Source organism: Ranitomeya variabilis, chromosome 4 (genome assembly GCF_051348905.1).
Source record: "Ranitomeya variabilis isolate aRanVar5 chromosome 4, aRanVar5.hap1, whole genome shotgun sequence".
NCBI lineage: Eukaryota > Metazoa > Chordata > Amphibia > Anura > Dendrobatidae > Ranitomeya > Ranitomeya variabilis.
The window spans coordinates 64264764-64280855 of NC_135235.1; the positions used below are offsets into that span (position 1 = coordinate 64264764).

At 42.5% G+C, this 16092-nt stretch overlaps 1 protein-coding gene across 9 annotated transcripts in view; it reads right to left on the reverse strand.

Annotated features, from left to right (window-relative positions):
* BTRC (beta-transducin repeat containing E3 ubiquitin protein ligase) overlaps positions 1 to 16092 on the reverse strand; it is a 344864-nt gene that overhangs the window by 217857 nt on the left and 110915 nt on the right. Inside the window, exon 1 of one of the 9 annotated variants that reach the window (XM_077258622.1) lies at positions 4459 to 4494. The exons of the other annotated variants lie outside the window; for them this stretch is intronic. The gene's annotated coding sequence lies outside the window, so the exon portion shown is untranslated. Of the gene's footprint in view, positions 1 to 4458; positions 4495 to 16092 lie in introns of those variants that run through there. 9 annotated transcript variants of the gene reach the window in all.

A 16092-nucleotide genomic window follows, 5' to 3' on the forward strand; every position in this document is an offset into this window, starting at 1 on the left:
AAGTGAATCATGCATTGAGCAGGGGGTTGGAAACGAAGACCCTGGAGGTCCATTCCAACATTTCATGATTCTAACAGAGCTGAGGAGACTTGACAAAAAGCATTGTGGCTTGTCAATTTGATTTTGGCAAATTTCAGTTTCACTTAATTTGTTTTCCTCTTTGTTTGGTCATCTTCCATGAAATCCACTTTGGCCAAGACAGCGACAGATGGTGCAATCTGACACTGATGTACCTTGACCTCGGAGTTAATCTCTAATCTCTTTGAAAGTTGTCCTGGGCTCTTTGGTTACCATTCGTATCACCCACATCTTAAATATATCAACAATTTTCCTCTTGTGGTCACAATCCAAGGAGGTTGTCTACAGTCCGACAGACCTTAAACTTCTAAGTAATGTGTGCAACTGTAGCAACAGGAACATCAAACTGTTTGGAGATGGTCTTATAGCCTTTACCATGTTTGTCTCTAATTTTCTTTATAATCTGAGAAAGCTCTCTACAACTTTCTTTGGTCCATGTTCTGTATAGTACACACCATGATCCCAAACAGCACAGTGACTACTTTTCACCCGTTAAATAGGCAGACTGACTGACACCTGTGATGTTAATTATAGGACATGCCTTAGATTAAAATTATTTTCTAGGGGTACAATCATTTTTGTCCAGGAAATTTCCAATATTTTTCTTTTTCTGTTGAACCACAATTAAAAAGCGATGTCTGATTTTCATTAGTGGATAATCAGTAAATTTGAATTGAAAATTACTTATCAGATTCAAAAAGAGGGTAACAAATTGCAAGCTTTCGAGACTACTCAAGAAAGCTCACAATTTCTTATCTTTTCAGTTAGCCATTAAAAAGGCATAAACCACTGAGGACTCTCAAATCTTAATATTTTTCTATCTACTGGCTGACAAGGTGCAAAAATATGGATCTTCCCTTGTCAGACGCAAGTTATTTCAGCGACCATTGTGGGTTTTTCTTACTTTACCAGAAGGGTGCCAACAATTTTGTCCATGTGTGTAGCTGAATAGCCACTTCATGATGAACAGAGGCCAACTGTGGTGTTTTTGGTGTATTCTACAATGGGACGACAGAGAGGACATTCAGGAACATATCGGTCCTCTCATCACTACTTTATCTCATCTATTCCATTTACAGTCCATAAAATATTACAGCCAAAATGACAAATGCTGGAGTGGTTGAGGATCTGGCCTCATCTAACACAAATGCAAGCTTTGGGCAAAATGCCTCATTGTTTAGGCATCTGTGAAAGCCGATCGCAAAAAGTTCACCCCAAATCTAATCGAGAGTTCTGGGCTTCTCAGTCTGAATCTCTGCAGTTCTCCAATGCCTTTCGAAATCCAGGTTTTCTGGGAAAACATAGCAGGTGTTCATGCAATTAGAATAATGTGATATTATAATCTCAGCCGAGGAACGATGCTTTTGTTTACAAGGTATTTCTTTCCTCGCTGTGGATTTGATAGGTTTTCATTTTCCACCTAAGCCTTGCACTGTTTTCTACGGTCAGCATTTTCTGAAGAGACGGGATGAAGGCTTCCGATGGAAATAAATTGGAAGTAATTGACTCCTAAAGGAATGACTAATTTTAACGGTAGTTGATAGGAATGACAGGTAAAAATTATAGTTTTTTTTCTTTAAGTAATCAGAAATAAACACCACATATTAAAATGTTATAAAATAGCCTTAAAAATCGTCAATGGTCTTGAGTATATATATCAGCGGTCTGTATATCAGACATCCACGTGCGCCAGGTAGTCGGGATTTGCAAGAAGTCTCTTTACAGGGTCCACAGAGGCCCCGAGTCATTTCTGTACATACGCATGTCACATGGATATGGGAAGCATCTAACTAGTCTGTTTAATTCTTGCTAACTTCTGGGACTGGGATTCCCCAATAACCTTATTTATGGATCTTTTGCAATATAAGCGTCTCCAGTATTCTGGAACTAATGCCGTCCCCACAGGTCTCCTCATTACCTGCACACCTTCTACACTTAGGCTGATATGCAAGGAGTAATTATTTGCACTTCATGACATGTCTAAAGTAAAACGGACTAAGTTGGAAGGACATTACGCATCAGCTTTAAAGCGAACGTGTCAGCAGGATTTTGCTAAGCAAACTACAGGCATTGACAGGTTGGCAGTGTTAAACTGATCAAAATGATGCCTGAGGTGAAGAGGTTTCTTAGGCTAGGTGCATACGCTGCAGATTTTGATGCGGATCTGTGGCGTTTTTGGATGTGCGGAATTGCATCAAATCTGTAGTGTAGTGCCCAAGCAAGGTTAGTCAATGTGAAATTGACATTTGGTGTGCACATGCTGTGGAAAACAACGCGGGGAATCGCAACTTTTTGTTTTCCGCAGCATGTCAATTCTTTTTGCAGATCTGCAGCATTTCTGCACGCATTGACTTCCCTTGCATCAGGCCAATCCACAGCAAAACCGCAGGTTTAAAAATAGATTTGTGGTGGATGTGCCTGCAAGAAACACTGCAAATCGGGGCGGAGACTTGTGTGGGCGGAGACTTGTGTGGGCGGAGACTTGTGTGGGCGGAGAAGATGTGTGTGTCTGAGTACAGGTGTTTGCATGTATCTGTGTGTGTGCACGAGTGTGCGGGGCTGTGTGTAAGCAGGCATCGTCCGTTGGGACTACTAGTCCCATCCAGCTATGCCTGCTACAGTGACAGGTAGCCGGGTGATGGGACAGTAGTAGCCACATCATCCGGTTACTGTGTTAAAGTGTAAAAAAGAAAAAAAAAAAAAACACACACGCATATACACATACAGTACATACATATACACATACAGTACATACTCACCATACAGCTAATCCCCGAAGAGATCGATCACCTGTACAAAATGTAAAAATAGTAAACCAACAGTATACTCCCTGATCCGATGTAATCCATTTAATAACGAGTGTCCCACGACGATCTCCCGTGGGGGGCTGTGACATCAGCAGATGCGACCGCTCTACAGGGGCTCCGGGATACAATGACGGAAGGTATCCTTCCGCACTGTATCCCTCCGCTGTGAGTTCAGTATAGCTCAAACTGTCACTTGCAGCACCGCTGCGTGGGAAAATTCTCACGCAGCAGTGCCGTAAAGTGAGAGGCCATTGAACCTAACACTGCAGGAGCCATTGTCTCCTGTCAGTGTGTCTCTGGAGGCCTATAGATGTAACAGGTTTATAGGGGAGATCGTCGTGGGACACTCGTGATTAAAAGGACTGCGTCAGACCAGGGAGTATTTGTGTTGGTTTATTATTTTTTTCTAGGAGATCGAGGGCGTCGCATGGATTGGCAGAAAAATAAAGATGACAAAACTGTGTGGTATTTTATTTCATTACAATACTTTATTCTGCATGTGGGTGTTTATTTAACCCATTAACAACTATAGGATTAGTAATGGATAGGTGTCTTATTGACGCCTCTCCATTACTAAGTCGGCTTGATGTCACCTTACAATTCAAAAGGTGACATTAACCCCTTATGACCCCATATGCCACTGCTACAGGGCAGTGGGAAGAGAGAGGCTAAGTGCCACTTCTAGGGCGGATATGAGCTGGTGTTTGTAGCCGGGAGGGGGGGCAATATCGATGGTCCCTTCCTAGGCTATGAATATTAGCCCGCAGCCTTTTCTGGCTATTAATTATAGGGGGACCCCAAGTCCTTTTTTTGGGGGGCGTCCCCCTATTTTAACCCCTTTCTGTCCTAGGATGAAATAGTATGTCCGAGGACAGAACCCCCGCTTTGATGTGGGCTCTGTCGGTGATACGCATCAAAACATTATAACAGGATCCTAAATAATTTTCTGATTTTCTATGAATAACTTCTTATATGATAGCGTGATAAATAAAATTACGTATGGGGTAAATAACTCAGCAGCTCCTGTCTTCAAAGAAGGAATAATAGATTTGCTGGAATCTATTCTCCGGCAACAACTGCAGTGAATGTGACATGAAGAAGGAGGGCAAGAGATTATCAGGGGTCACTTTTTGTTAAGAAAGGGAAATTAAACTTATGATGAAACAGGGGTTGTTGTTTTTTTTTTGTTTGGTCCTTTCTTCGTATTGAGAAGCCACGGGGAACAGCAATCAGCCTGGAGATGTTCGGTGTGATAGAGGTCAGCACCACTGGTGGAGCGGAGCATCAGAAACATGACCCGCTTTATTTCTTTATTTTTTTGTATTATTGTTTACAGGCTACTTTGCTCATGTACTGTGCGATTCTTAGCTAAAAGATGAAATTACAGCTCGAAATGGAGCGTTCCAAGGCATACAACCAATTTGTGTTTCGATCTCAGAAAACAAAAGGCTTCTGAGCCCCTCGGGCTGCCATTCAAACTTGGAGGAGCTGACATTTTTAACAGCGAGAACCAGAGACTCTGGCAGGAGGAATGATCTAATGCATTTCTCACTTGTCAATCAAAAGATCTCACCTCTTCTGTCTTGTAACTATTCGGGGACCAGCCGCCTCTGTTCATAAACGGAGAGAACACAAAGTCAAATAGGATGCGGCCACCAGGTCCACACATCTTAATTTTAGCTTTATTTAACCTTTTTAATGTGACAAGTAGTTAAACTTAATCTCTGCAAGAAGTTTTAAGTGAAAAAACCATGTTCCTATACATCTGAAAAGATCCTGGTGCTTATCAGGTGGGTCAAGAGGTTTATCACACCACACCGTGTTACCCTTGATCAAGCCATCACCCAACGCAAGTCTCGCAATAAGTAACCTCACAAACAAAGCACAACTGCTTAGCAAATTATGCATGGCGGTGGGCAAGAGCAGCCCTATAATTAGACTCATGATTAACAGAGGAGACATCTAGGACTATTATTTTTTTTTTTTTTTTTTAACTAAGGGCTACCTACTTGTGCCCAGCACCGATCTCTGCAGATACACAGTGGTCACTGACCGCTCCTGCCAGCAATTCAGCAGCTTCCACTGACTTCACATCAACAGAGGAGCTCTTCCTCTTCTGATCCCTTGACGGGACGTGACTGTCAACATCATGCAGATAGGCAGTCGGGAGTCGGCTGTCAGAATGATGTTGATGTAGCTGAAGTGCCGGCAGGAGCGGTCAATGACGGCTATGTGCCAGCGCCAAGTAGAACAGGCAGAAAGTTAGAAGCTAACGGCTTGTTAAGTTTTTAGGTCAATAGTAGCAAAACAATTAATTATTATTATTAATAATTTATCATGGATAATCCCTTTAATTCTTGTTTAGTAATGGGGTTGGTTAAATTTATAGTTTTGCATAAGGAATAATCTGCACATGTGCGTATTATCAACCATATAAAAAAAAAATTAGACAAAAAAAAAAAACATACCTAAAGCCAGTTTCGTCTTCCAACATTTACCCCATGAATATGTATGCTTGGATTGGCCAAACATGCAGTTACAAAAACAAAAGTATGTGCCCCCTCCAGATTACACAAGCTTTTATTCGAGATCCATATAAATTACTATGGAGTCTGCAGCCATAACTGCTCCCGCTCTTCTGGGAAGGGTTTCTATAAGATTTTGGAAGTGTTTGGTAATTTTTGCCCGTTCATCCAGAAGAGCATTTGCACGGTCAGACACCAATGCTGAACAGCAGGACCCGGCTTTTGATCTCAGAGGTCATCTCGAAAGTGTTCCCTAGGGTTGAGGACAGGGCTCTGTGCGGTCACTCAAGTTCTTCCATGCCATACTCTCCCCCTAACAATGTCTTTATGGACCAGGGTAGATTAATGGGGAACAGAAAAGGGCCTTCCCCAAATTGTTCCCACAAAGTTGGAAGCTACATATTTTCGAAAAGGTCTTACATGCAGAAGGCATTAAGATTTCCATTCATTGGAACTATATGGCTTAGGTCACCCTTTGAAAAACAACCCCATTGCACGGTGCCAGCTTAACAATTTGGAGGAGAAATAATGCTGTCATTCTAGTAACATCAGTGTGTCATTGGTCAAACCCAGACTCGTCAACTTGATCTCAGATAAGGAGCGATTTGTCCGTGCATAAAACACACTTCCACTGCTCCAGGGTCCAGAGGAAGCTGCTTTACCCCACTACATTTCATTCCTGGCATTGTGCTTGGTGTTGTAAGGCTTGTCTACAGCTGTTCAGGCATACCAGAGGAGGTTTGGACTCTGCATTTATGGTATCAGCAGAGCGTTCTTGACTTTTCTGCCCTCTGCTCCTCAGCACTCGGTGACCCCGCTCTGTTACTTTACGTGGTCTCCACTTCGTCACCGAGTTGCTGCAGCCTCTCCACTTCTCAATAATATTCCTCACGGTTTATGGGGGGGAAGATTTAGATGGGAACTGACTTGTTACACTGATGGCTCCTACTACAGGATTTATTGCTGAAATCAGTGAGCTCTTTATCACCAGCCATTCTGTCACACGTTAGGTAGACGAGAGGCTGAGGAGCTAGATGTTATATACTGGGGGCAATGGGACCGAATGAATACTGATGATTAAGAGGTGTGAGCTATGAACCAATGCAGTATTTATAAAATAGGAATAGGTCACTATCAGAAGTATATCTTAAAGGGACTTTCAAAACAGCAAATCATGATGAACTCCGATACAACGACCCTCTAGCCCAGTGTTTCTCAACTCCATTCCTCAAGACCGACCAACAGGTCAAGTTTTCAGGATTTCCTTAGTATTGCCCAGGTGATAATTTCATTGCCTGCTCAAGCATTAATTCCATCACCTGTTCAATACGAAGGAAATCCTGAAAACATGACCGGTTGGTGGGTCTTGAGGACTGGAGTTGAGAAACATTGCTCTAGCCCATATTTCAGACCTCTTGAAGTTTTATGGAATCTGACATAGTCCTTCTGGGAATCCAACTGCAAGATCACTGGCTACTGCCGGCATAGTAAAGCAACTTGACTAAATTATGACCATGTGAACCCGACCTATGAGGGGGAAAAAAAAATCCGCTCCTGACGAGGACTACAACCTGAACTGCTGAACTCGCACGATTAAAGCTATATACACATTCTTTCCTCACATATCACACATAGAACAGCTGCTTCAGTTTTAATATATTTTCATATTATACCAAGATAGATTTAGTATCAGCTTCCAGATGGCAAAATGCTGCAACCACAAGTAAAGAATGCTGGTAATTTTGTCCCGACACCCCCGGCTCACTAGGTAAGAGGTAACTAAATATTATACTTGAAAGAGATCCTAGAACGCAGAACACGCATTCAGCGGGGGGTAAAGGCGGGAGGTGATTTTTTTTTTTGTTAACACACGTGTCCTTGTATGGGAATTACTATGGTGGCTTAATATTACCCCATCTTATGTCAGGTTATGTCATGTGTCCATCAGCCACAGGACCAGCAAAGAGCACGTTGTAGCTAGACGATCGAGCCCTGCATTACCACTATAATGTGGCTGCAATCGTATGATTAGCTACGGTTTATAATCTGAAGCAGTGATGAGGAAAAAAAAAAAAGTTTAATGAAGTTGTCCGGTGACAACTGATAACTTATCCAAACCATATTGATGGGTGTCCCACAACCAGCACCCCCACTGATCTACATAGCGGTGGCTGGAAGTAAGGAATTACCAGAGCCATTAATAGAACCGGGGGAGACGTGATAAAAAGATATCTGAGTTTATGGCTCTGCTATTCAATGTTAAAGAACCTCTGCGCTAAATATTTCTGTTCAATCCTAGAAAACTGGATCAATCATAAAATGGTCTGCACATACTGATTGTAGCGGAGTCCGTTGCAGTCCTATCAAGGATGCCTGAGTCTCCAATGCAGATGTGAACCAGGCCTAAAGCTGGGCATCCATAAAGCACATCTCATCCTCTCCTAGCTGCCCTATATACATGAATGCTCAACTCAGTGGAGCGTTCATGTGTTCTCAATTTACAGAAGGTAGATAGCCCCCACCAGTCACCTCCGACAACTGTGGTTGACGGGGAGACAAGTCACCGAGTCTAATTTTTCATTAACTAAGTGTCCAGCAGACACTTGACTATAAAATAGGCGTTACTTAAAGGAAATCTATAAAATAGGCGTTACTTAAAGGAAATCTTTTCTCATTTCATGTGGTCAGCAATGGCACCACACGGAAGAGAAGCGTCACAAGCCCGGAGAAAGAAAATTTCTTTACAGAAGAAAGGTGAAGGCTACCAGAAGTTAAGCAAAGCTTTACTTATCAATCAGAATACTATAGAAAAAGTGATACAAAAATATAACATACCTAGAACTGCAACCAACTCATGAGATATCCAGACCAACGACAGAAGTCAACACCTCAACAGGAGCATCCTCTGATGAGAAGCGTTGAAAAATAGCATCATGCAAGTTCACTGCAGTTAGCTAAAGTAGAATGCCAAAATCGGGGTGGCGTTTCGAGTGACAGTATGGCGCACACTGTAGAGGAATGGCATGAATGGGTGTCATCCACAAAGGAAGTCTCTCCTATAGCCCATGTGTTATGCACATGTGGTAGTAAACACAGGGTAATAGGATCTAGCTATGAAAAAACTGCACAAACCCCACCCGGTTCCTGTAGAGACAAAAGGATCCGGTAACGCAAACCATTGCAGCTTCAACACAACTTGTATAACCCCTGAAGGTAAAACTAGAGAAGACAACTTGGACATGGCTCACTGAAAGGCTGTCGAGTGTATCTTGTATCTCCCAAGGAACATACAGGCTAAATAACAAATGGAAAACATCTGCTGTCCGAAAGGAATAGACAAAGGCAAAAAGTAATCATCTCCCGGACAGCGACAGAACCTGCTGTGGCTCACCGGACAGAGAGACACAGACCGAAGAGCACGGGACCACCAGACTGAATCCAGAGGCATGACACCATGCACAAAAAGCCAACAATGAAAAGTTCCGAGACTCTATACTCTGGAGTGATGAGATCAAGGTAAACGTTTTTTGGAACTGATAGCTTCAGAAATGTATGGGAGAAGAGTGAAAAGTATAAAGAAAAATGCATGGTGCCTACAGTGAAACATGGTGGTGGCAGTATTCTTATGTGGAGCAGCGTGAGTACTGCTGGTGTCGGGAAGCTACACTTCATTGATGGCATCATAAATTCACAGATGTATTGCACTATAGTAAAAAAGAATGTGCTCCCATCATTCGAGGTTGTTCTTGAAGAATTGAAAAAGATAGTTCTTGCAATATGTCGCCAACTTGTTCATTCCATGCCTAGAACACTTGGTGCGGTCTTTTAAGATCACGCAAGTCATACAAAACACTAGGGTTAGAAGATTTTGCTTTGGGGTGTACTGTAATTATTTTTTCCTCAACTAGTTTGGGTAAAACTGAAGATTTTGTAATGAAAGGGATATAAAAATATATACGGTATATAAAAAAAATAAAAATGTTCTATGAAACACAGTCTTGTCAAAATTTTGGAACTTGTTCTTGTGTCGGGTGAGAGATTAAATTCTTACTTTTCAAAGGGAGCACTCACTTTTGCAGATCACTGTACATGGGGGTGAGATATATATTATATATATATATATATACACACACATTTATATTTTTCTTTTTTTATTGACCATCTGGTCTTCTTATGGACTATACCAACCTGTCAGTTCCCAAATAAAGGCACCTATTTGAATTACGAATGACGGGCTGTAACTTGGCAGACATCTCCTAATGCGGAGAAGCGGCAGAGATAGTGTGTTTTACACAAGCTGTTCCAAATATGAATGTATTTTGGCAGCGTGCATTGCAAACATCATTTGGTCGGTAATCTGCCTTTGTTTTCAGAATTCTCATTTGCTGGAGATGAACAACTTTTAGAAACCAAACTTGTTAGTATCCACCATATGTGCTGTACATCCGATTATGAGATGAACCATAATAAGTCAATAGAAATCAGATTTTGTCTGTACCAATGGCTTCAGATTACAACTGCTATCGACATCACAGTAAAGTCCTCTAAGGAGACAGAAACTCCAGAGAAGATTTAGGACGGAGGTTACCAAGAAGTCTGCAAACTACAGCACGATATATTTCAATAAATGATGTAAAACAAATTGCTCAAAATACAGTGTAGAGGAGCTTCTCAACCCAATAACCTCTTGGAGGATGTCCACCAAGAACATTTTTCATACATCTATAGGACAGAGGAGAATGTCTTATCACCTGGGGGGCAATCACCACTACGACCCCTACCGATCATCCTTCAACTAACCGTTTAGGCTTTCCCACCATGCCATTGCTCATTAGTCGGTGGCCAGGATGCCCTTTAATTCTCTGAATAATGGAGTCGCAGCACTAGTTGGGGCACCTTCACAGACTATTTGCCCAGAGAGTGATCCAGACCATCACTGCACATGTGAAATAAGAGCTTCTAGGGATTCGTGCCCATGATCAGTAATTTCTGTGGGTTTAATGCTGCATATTTATGCAGCGTCAAACCCGCAGTGGCCAGCTGTGACAGCATAGTGGATGGGATTTCAAGAAATCCCATGTGCACAATGCATCCACAGATGCCTGCAGATCACCGGCGGAGACGGACATGCGGAGCGTCTTTCCAGACCCCAGCATGTCAATTTCTCTTGTGCAGATGCGAGTCTTTGCAAGAGAAATTACATCAATAGAATTTATTGGACACGATAAATCCGCATGGTTCAACGTCCAAAGCGCTGCTAGTTCCGGATCGTGGGCACCCGGCGAGGCGAGTAGTGGCCATGCACTGCTATGTACCCCTTGCCACAATTGTTACTCCAGCAAATGCTCCCATTCCTCATGAATTTGACGAGTAGAGGTCACCAAGCCCCGGTCCTGTCCCAGTATGGAGTGAAAAGAAGTCACAATTGTCTTGCAGAATCTTGCTTTGCTCAAAAAAAAACAAAACTACTAACTTTTCAAAGCTTTTTTTTTTTTGCCAGAAATCTGGTGAAAATGCTACTCAGGACTTTAGCACTGAAATACATCAGGGATAACTACTAATGATGAAAGAACGCGTTATCTGAGCATGCTCGGGCGGTAGACAGTCACAACACAAAAACAGGCAATCCCTGCATGTATAGAAACTTGATTCCAGCTCACCCAGCTGCTCCATGCTCATCCACCTGGGGTTCAGACACCGACCTCGCACTGGCCTCACATCAAAGAAAAAAAATTGGAGTCTGGCTCAACCCATGACTAGTAGTGATGAGCGAATATACTTGTTACTCGAGATTTCTCGAGCACGCTCAGGTGACCTCCGAGTATTTGTGACTGCTCAGAGATTTAGTTTTCTTCGCCGCAGCTGGATGATTTACAGCTACTAGCCAGCTTGATTACATCTGGGTATTCCCTAGCAACCAGGCAACCCCCACATGTACTCAGTCTGGCTAATAGCTGTAAATCATTCAGTTGAGGCGATGAAAACTAAATCTCTGAGCACTAAAAAATACTCGGAGGACAAGAGCGTGCTCGGGAAATTTCGAGTAACGATGAGTATTCGCTCATCACTTCGACTGGGTCATGTCGACCACGTAAATTTTTCTTTTGTATGCACTATATTTTCTTTTGAAAAAGAAAAAAGGAAAATCCAGTCCTGTTGAGTCGCACTCCAATTTTTTCAATCTCTGCATGTGTTGCGGCTGTCTACTGCTGCAAAACACGCAGCCGCGGGGACTCAAATATATCATCTGAGCACGCCCTAGATACTCGAATAAAAAAAGTTATCTGAGCAAGTTCGCTAATCACTAAACAACATGTTGCTCATCACTGCACTCATCCAACTCTTTCCATAAGAACAGGTTTTGCAACAAGCTAACAACATGGTATCCCAAATCAACAATCACTGCCAAATCCCTATTGCGCCCTAAGGCCACGTTCACACATCAGTATTTGTAAGCCAAAGTCAGAAGTGGAACAATCAGAGGAAAAGTCTAATAGAAACACATCACCACTTCTGCATTCATCATCCACTCCTGGTTTTGGCTTACATATACTGCTGTAAAATACTGACCATATACTGAACGTGTGAACGTGGCCTTACAGATCAATAAGAAACAAGACACTCCTATAGGAAAGCAAACTGCTATGGCTGATAGATCTTCCACTTTTCTTCAATATGGCTGTTGTATATTTCACACTTCGGCATATTCCATACTTTATTTGATATCTATGATATTCGCGCCCGTCGATCCCATATTAGGCCTCTGCACGCTTATTGCAGCCGAAGTAATAAACCGCCGCGTGAATGTTTCCAGATTATGTAATGTGCATGTTCGTTAATATGTTATGTAACGTATCTTGTGCTGTAATCTTATAGAGTGCGGAGTACAAGGCAGGTGCCATATAAATCAGCCATCTCCATTGGAACGTCTCCAGGCAGCAATGGAAAAATCACCAACCTCAAAATGCTTAAATTGATACGCAAACCTAATAGAATAAAAAAGAATAAAAAAATTAAAGGAACACAAGAAGTAGTAAAACTGTCACTATTACCCTCAAGAAGAATATATTGACAGCTGAAAATCTCAGCCCTTAATGCAGCTGCGCTTGCCATTAAAGCCTTCATCCTGCCTTATATCCGAGCCTGCCCTCGCTATATCACAAATATAGAATATATAAGCGACCACGCTGAACGGGATACGGAGGCCAGCTGCCGCAAGCTATTTCTGTCAGTTGAACAACTCTTCGTTACCCTCTTTCATCAGGTCCAAATGGTATAAGTTCAGGTTGCAAAGCGTCAGATTGGCCAAGAGTCTGCGCTTCCCCTCGTAATTTATACATCGGAGGAATTTTATTCACGCCACGAATGAAGCTTAACCGCGGCAGGAACCATAAAAGGTTAATGACTGGGCAGCTTAGAGCGTCCAAATGGACTGGTTCAATATTAACGATGACTTGGAAGATCTGAAACTGAACACTTTGATTCGGAGCCAAACGGGAGTACAAAGAATGATCTTTGTTAAGTGACACCTGGAGATTAGCCAAATCGGGAACTTAACTAAAGGAACCGCCAAATAGGACATGACCGCTCCAATCAGCGCCAAATGGGGAATTAAACATTGCATATGTCACATTGCCTCGGGTTAATCAAAAGCTCTGTAATGCAAAGAAGAATGCGAAGCATATGATTACTTCACAGACTAAAGCACTAAGGCAAAGAAACTTCCCAATCCCGGAGGTACTTCTGGCCATAGTAAGAGGTCCAAACGCAGAAGGGTCCCACTCAGATTCAAGACTGGTTCAGTTGGTACCGTCTGTTCTCTCTCGCAATATTACAGGGATTCTTCTTTGTGCAGAAGATCTATGACAGGACACCACAATTTATATTACTACAGTTTCGTTTAGGTGGGGTCCCATTTGCCATTTTTTTTAAGTTCTAGCAAAACCTAAGTCTTTAGAATAAATGGTTAATCATGAAAAGAAAACGGTTAACGTGTGTGAATCACAAAAAACTCTAATTTCTGGGCTGCCTTATAACTTCGTTGCAGATTTCAGTAATACAACCGTGATTGAATGCCTCAAACGTCTAAACCAATATAGCAAAACGGTAAGATTTTACTTAGTGCAGGACACCGAAACTAGGACATCATCTGATGGATGACAAATATGCTAAGACTCCAAGGTCTGTGCCAAAAAATGAAATGTGGAACAAAAAGAACATTTCAATCAGCCAAAAAACAGGAATACAGCAGGGTGCTACAACCAAGGGTGCATTCACATTTGTTTTTTCGAGAAAAAAAAAGATCCTAGTTTCACCAGCGATTTTGATCTGAGCCAGTATTTCTTGTATGTGGAAAAAATAAAAAAATTAAAAGGTACCTCCATTTTGACAGTCCTGTTGGATTTGTTTACTGACCCATAGACAGATAGATATGAAATAAATCATGGACATGTGAATGGCTCCACAGACTATCATAAGTACGAGTGCTATCCGTGAAAACCATGGATAGCACTCGTACAAGAACAGAGGTGTGATTGAGGCCCAAGTCTGAAAAACGCTTCTTGGTGTTGTGTCCATGTATCGCACTACCACTGCTGGTGAGAAGAACACCAATTGCACTGCAGTCACTTCGCTCTGCACGCCACATTCAGGTTTGGAGAATTTGTTTTAAGTAGTACAATACATGTGATTGTGTGAATGGGGCTCTGAAAAACTAAGTGGGATCATCTGCTCCACAGGCCTGCTGCTGATCATCAAACCAGGCATTATGATGAAAATTAGGTGTGGCCTTCACCCAAAGTAAAGGGTCAAAAATCTACCAAAAGTCTACAGCTAAATTCAGATTTTTGCTGCATCAGAAATAAATTCTCTATACTCATGTTAAAATAAAGAAAAAGTGATTTTGAAACCACTTAAATTGATAAGTCATGGAAAAGGTGAGTTGATGTCTCAATTCTGTAGTATATAAACTAATGTGAATGTAACCCACCGGTCTAGCAGGAGTATAATTAACCATCTTTGCAACTAGACCCTTCTGCACTTACAGCCACTTTGGTGCACATGTTGTGCAGTTTACGCACTAGGAACATGTGAGATGCTGTGAACAACCAGGCAGGGTCACCTAACACGCGGGAGGTGGCACTTACACGTCTTAAAATCGTGTCTGCTCAAATCCGTAACAGGTGCACTCTCCAAGCACATGAGAAGGGGTGCTGGCAAGTGCCCAAGAGGGTAGCAAAAGTGAAATTTAACAGGAACTCTGACAAAACGATCACTTCAGATTCCAGCCTAGGTCTACTGCTCTACGAAAGTGTTTCCAAAGAAGTCACTTAGTCACCGATCACGTACATCTCTCAATGACAAGATGTTCTACTTTGGAGAAAAAAAAACCTGGGGATTGAAAAGAGCTGGAGGAACAAAGTTAAAAGGTGGTCTATAGCGAGAAGTTTAATGTTTGGTTGCCTTCAATGATACTCGGCATTTGCTGGCTATCAAAATGAGGGCCACCGCCAAGCCAATTTTATATCGCGTAGCCGCGAAAGACACAAAACTGTTGTGGCACAATGACAGAATGGGTGACTTGGTGACATCTCCAGAATCTGAGTCATACAGCCAAACAAGTCATCTAACATGATTGCAATAGTTCCTGTACAATGCACCAAATCAGGTTCCCCGGTCTGCATATGTCCAATAGACCAATTCTCGTCTCCGTGAGCAGAGTCAGTAAGTGCCCATCCACCCTAGATGGCTGACATCTGAAGGACAGTTCAGCAGAAAACCATCTCTACTGACCCTCCGCCCAACGGACTAATGTTTGGCCCGCTGAGTGTTCATGTATTTTCAAGGGGAAAAGTTTTATTATCTCTCCTGTGAAAACAAAAAGATTTGACGATGAAATTCAACATGTCCGATACACCTTTACTCCAACATTAAGCATAGCCAGTTGGTCCTACTGAAACCTGAGGCTTCAGCCAACTTTCCTAATGTGGCGGTTATGGTCAATAATGATAATTCAGACCAGATGGGGGCCTTGAAGAAAGCAGGGTGAGGTTATGTTTCCATGATGAGTTTTTGACTGTGGGGAAAAAAAAAAAGTAGTCTTACATTTACACCAAAGTGTATGAAATCCGCAACATGACAATTTATTTTACGGACACACCGAGTTTTATGTGCGGATGTTCCCATAGAATGGATGCGGAAAATACACTGCAGAAAGGAACTAGAAACACACGTAAACCACACAAGACTAAAGGTACCGTCACACTAGGCGATATCGCCAGCAATCCGTGACGTTGCAGCGACCTGGATGGCGATATCGCTGTATTTGACACGCAGCAGCGATCTGGATCCCGCTGTGAAATTGCTGGTCGCTGCTAGAAGGTCTGCACATTATTTGGTCGCTAGGTCGCCGTGTATCGCCGTGTTTGACAGCAAAAGCGACGATACCAGCGATATTTTACACTGGTAACCAGGGTAAACATCGGGTTACTAAGCGCAGGGCCGCGCTTAGTAACCCGATGTTTACCCTGGTTACCAGCGTAAAAGTTAAAAAAACAAACAGTACATACTCACCTGCGCGTCCCCCAGCCTCTGCTTCCTGACACTAAAGCGCCGGCCCTAAACTGAAAGTGAAAGCACAGCGGTGACGTCACCGCTGTGCTGTTAGGGCCGGAGCTCAGTCA